This window comes from Sinohyriopsis cumingii, chromosome 14, assembly GCF_028554795.1.
Source record: "Sinohyriopsis cumingii isolate HCF-2022 chromosome 14, ASM2855479v2, whole genome shotgun sequence".
Classification (NCBI taxonomy): domain Eukaryota; kingdom Metazoa; phylum Mollusca; class Bivalvia; order Unionida; family Unionidae; genus Sinohyriopsis; species Sinohyriopsis cumingii.
The window spans coordinates 47,875,836-47,881,155 of record NC_142974.1 but is presented as its reverse complement, the minus strand read 5'-3'; the positions used below and the strand labels follow the sequence as shown (position 1 = coordinate 47,881,155).

At 30.5% G+C, this 5,320-nt stretch overlaps 1 long non-coding RNA gene across 1 annotated transcript; it reads left to right on the top strand.

Annotated features, from left to right (window-relative positions):
- The first annotated feature begins 2,625 nt into the window (after positions 1-2,625).
- LOC149783717 (uncharacterized) lies at positions 2,626-5,058 on the top strand. Its single transcript, XR_016414056.1, has 3 exons — positions 2,626-2,777; positions 3,249-3,306; positions 4,921-5,058. It is a non-coding gene; the product is annotated as an uncharacterized LOC149783717 (long non-coding RNA).
- The last annotated feature ends 262 nt before the right edge of the window (positions 5,059-5,320 follow it).

Genomic DNA, 5,320 nt, shown 5'->3' with positions numbered 1-5,320 from the left:
TGTATAGATAGATAGTTCAGCATAGCATAGTTACAATCGTAGATTATATATATACAAAATCGGTACTGTCTAACGATTTTATATTTAATTGCTTACTTCAAAAGATGCAACTGAGTTTGTATAGCTAATTTGCATTGTTGTTTGGTCTGTTCGTTTTATAATGCCCTATATCCTTTGTATGATTGATGTTTGTACAACACCTTGTCCAAAATCAAACAATAGTTGTTCTTGATTAGACACTATAATGATGTTTTTAATTTTGTAAACAAAAAATACGTAATTAATATTTCACTGGAAGCGCGTTTTCTATGTTTAAATAAATATACAGGTCTGATTCGATGATATTATATTTATCAGGTTTTTGTTATAATTGTATTAACAAATTTTACATTGTAATCTAATCAGCTTGTTATCTGTTTCAACATTTAACCAAAACTGGCATATTATTATCTTAAAATTACAATGATGATCTGGATCAGATCGAAGGTTCATACTGTTGTAAAACTGATAGATTATTTTTTTCATGGTTTGACATTTTTATGCAAAATCTGTCTGATTGTTGCTTTCAATATTGTATATGGGTGGTGTTATGAACTGAATTTCTTATTCACGGGAAATTCAAAGTGCATTTAAATAATATTTTTGGACAGACACAAGTTATTTTGCAATTATTGCGAACTGAGACAAGGACATATGGAATTATATTATTGTGATTGTTTGGAATACTGCTAGCACACCATACTTTCAGTCACTGGTTTCATACTTTATTCAAGAGTCATGCACATCAACCCCTACAGAGCCTTTAATAACAACACCACTGAAATTTGTCTAGCAATTTATTTATTATACCTGAAGACCAAACATTTTCAGTTATTTGGGATTTAGTTACTCTACGGTCCATTTACGTTTTTACATTTTTCTAGGTAAAGAAAAATAACAAGCTATAAGACTTGTTGGTTTTCGGACTTTTATATTAGTTTTAGACCATACAGTCATTAAAAAACAAGGAAAACACGAGTTCGCAATAGTTTCAGTTCATTTCGGAAGTCTTATTTACAAACTGCAATCAGTCGCATTACATTTCTGTAGAGGTACGTTATGTTTCTTGTTTGTGTTTGGTTGGTATATACCACGACATTGTTTAGACAGTAAAGCTGTGTGTTCGAAATATGTTTTCATTTTTACCTATCCTCAAGGAAACTATTGGCTATAAATCTCACACTTTGATCTCTACCTGGGTGTGGTCTCCAAGTATATTACTGGTCACAAAAGTATATACACGCCCAGTAAGGAAGTAAAATCTCTATATAAGTTTAATTCAGACCAATTGGCACAAAGCCGTCTTTTGCTTAGAAGAGATATTCTGTTCCGTGAAACTGCAAACGTAATCGTTTTTAAGATGAGACAAATCTACCTTTTTGTCTAATATGACTATCCATTCAACCATTTAATAGTCTGATAAATACCATTTTGCAGCAGTTATTCTTAAACTCCAAATGTTTAGCCTTTTAATGAATATAATTTAATATATACAAAGTAATTATAAAAATTTGATGTTCATGCCCGAATCGCCCTAATTGTAAACAAAAGTCATTATTGACATGCCGTCTAGATTTATGTGCTGTATTAAGAGTTCCTTTCATGTATTTGATACATATTTCATCGTCTATATATTTGTTTAATTGTTTGTATTGACTGATCATTGTTGAAATAAAATGTTAGCATAATGCAAAACGGGAAATACGATTTTATGCAGAATGCAACTCACTTGAAATGTTTAGGATGAACTCAGACACTTGTTAAGTTGCTGATAATTTACATGCGCCATTTGCAATATGAAAATTCGAGGACTCCATAATATAGTGTTAGCTATATTTTTTCATCACGACGTTTAAACTACGCAATTCATACACCATTTCCTTAATAATAATAATAATAATAATAATAGTAATAATAATAATGAGGACTTTGTATAGCGCCTAATCTTTAGAAGCTCTAAGCGCTTTATAACATTAGACAACACCTATAAGATAAAAAACATATAAAGATATGATTACAAAAACAAACACCATGAAATTAGAAAACATAAATAAAACATGCTGAGAATATTTAAGGTAGGAAAAATTATTATTTCCTATCCAATTGTTTTAGAAATCGCCACTGCTGCTTTAGAAACTGAAAACAACTTGCTGCATTAACCATTATACTTCAAAATTTGTATTTTTCTTAATTTAAGGATGAAGCACGATTAAATCATTTCGCCCCATTTGTTTATGTTTGAAAATATGGTGGGATAACAGTTTTGTTAATTTAACCTTAGCGTTTTCGTTTTTCTTGAATGAAGTGAAACATGTGGAAGGCAAATAGATCAATTATTTGTAACATCGCATAACAGATTGCAGATTGCAAACATAATTCAGATTACATAATGAGTTGTATATTGCCCTCTTGATATTGGGAATAAAACCGTGGTATTGTGGGGAACAGAACAAAAATTGATTCAAATAAATCAACTTAACTTCTTCAAGGTATAAGCTGATCAGTCTCTTAATTGTCTATTCATCCATATGTTGCCTACTTATCTAGGAAATGTATGACATAATTAAATCTTTTCATCGTAGATGACACGTGACTTTCTTTCCGTCTCTATTGTCCTCTTCCTCGTCCTGCTGCCATTGGTTATGTGTGGCACAATAAGTAGTGGTAAAATAGATGTCCAAAAAGACATCGAAGAGAAGGTCGACGAGATGAACCAACTTATGAAGGAAGTCATTGAGGTATTAAAAGCACACATGTACTGTTTATGTGTTTCAATCATAACGATCACATTAGTTTGAACGCATTGTTTCATCATCGATCTAGAATGATTGTCGCATTAAAAGATGAAAACATGTAGACTTTCACAAATATAGAATATCAAGTAATGGTTTTACTTCGTCATCATATGGCAAATCAGAATGTTAATCACTGTTAGGATCCTAACGGTGTTATCAGCACCGACAACATAATTTGTACATTGTGTCATTGCTAAACTTAGTTTTGCGTTCAGGGGACGAACAATAGTAGATGCAGTAGTATTAATTGCTTTTGATGTTGTTGATGAAGATATATATATATATATATATATATATATATATATATATATATATATATATATATATATATATATATATATATATATGTTCAGTTTTAGAACCTGTGTTTTCCGTTGATTTGTTGTTAAGCTTCCATACTATTGTAAATAACAGGAGGTTCCCTATGCAGTAGGAAGACAAATACAAGCTGAAAAGAAGGTTGCCGACGAGTGTAAGATTATTTATACATATATTATAATATTCCGCGTATTTCTAATGATAAAATGTATGATGCATGTACATGCACTACTATATTTTACGTTACAGAACTGTTTAACGTTGATGAGTAGAAATGACGTGCTCAAGATAAATGATAACAACATGACGACTATAACGAAATATCGGACAGGCTCATTATGAACATATGATAATTCTGCAGAAAATAAAGCTATCCAATTAATTCTCGTAAACATTAATTCATTGAGATTAAAAATGGCGTAAATTTAGACAACATTTACGTTATGCATTCCTAAGTCTCTAATTAAATACAATCTCCATATATATATATATATATATATATATATATATATATATATATATATATATATATATATATATATATATATGTATATATATATATATATTTCTATATATACCTGCATATATGTAAATGCACACATAAAAATATATATATAAATGCACACATATAAATATATACATAAATACATACCTACATGCATACATATATATATATACATACAATCGTCCATCTATACAGGGAAACCTACAGTCAGGCATGTGTACATATATACATACATACAGAATACATACACACATTCATACAGAATTATGCATGAATACATGAATTCATACATAAAAGCATACACACATACGTTCATTCATGCGTACATACAAACATGCATACATACATACATACATACATACATACATACATACATACATACATACATACATACATATATACATGCATACAAAGATACATACATACATACATACATACATACATGCAAAATAGAAAACTGAGTAGCTAGAAGTTAGTTATCGGCGAATGATCTAGTGACACGTCCTTGGTGACAAAACCAAGAAATTTCAGTTTGAATTATTTTGACAATGGCTTTTGATTTCGGGGCTAAAGTAATTATCCAGAGGAAATGTACTAAATTGTGCCGGGAAGTAGCTGGATGAAGGCGAGGAAGACTCACATTATATCCCTCAAGCTATTATTGTACCTAAGAGAACAAATGAAAAATATGTTTACAATTATGACAAATATATTTTTGAATATCTTTATATTTTCATAAAATGTACATTAATTCATTGAAATGCACGAAACCATGCATAGCATTAGTCACGTGTCCATCTTTCCCCTATTAACGCCTAAAAAGTCATATTGCTGGTCAGTATAGAACGGTCTTAATAAATGCATTGAGTCGCTGATTCCTTATCGGTAAGGTCGGGGTCTATATTATCTGTCGAAATTGAGTCGTGGCATTTACTGTATGTATCTTGTCTCTAAATTCAAGCTTAGCAGCGTAATTTCAAATGCACTGTTATCTATCAAATATTGTACGCCTTCAACATTTAGTTGATACATGAGGGATAAAGAGTACTAATGCCGTTATAATTGTAAGATGCACATCTTTTTTAATTTTTATTCCTATGCAGCAAACTCATATCCAAGAATATCCTATGTTAATAATGTCAATGTAAATTTATACGTGGAGTTTGTTTAAATTTGAAGTCAACAAATTCATATAAGACATGCATAGTGATGATACTATATTGCCGTGATACCGTATCAATGTTACTTTATTTTCTGTCACAGACGCAGCTGTGAAAAAGGAACTTGAGAAAGAAGGAAAGTGGGTTCTTGGATGGTGAAAATATGGCAGACAGAGAATGTACATGTTACCTTCGTACAAGTTGATGACAACATTGACTCCCTGTTTTGACAACGAATACTCCCGAGAAACATATATATTGATATATAATGTATGAGAAAAACATTGCTATAAAGCTCGTGATAAAAAATGTTCTCTCTTAAGTCTCTCATTTATTTATGGTTGTCAGATGTATGCAGATTCTATATGCAACTGCAACTATCGATCTATCAACCTATCAGTCTGTCAATCAATATATGTATCTATCTATCAGTCTTTTTACATATCTCTCTCTATCTTTCTATCTATAAATCTATGTATCTGTTATTCTATATTTATAGCTAC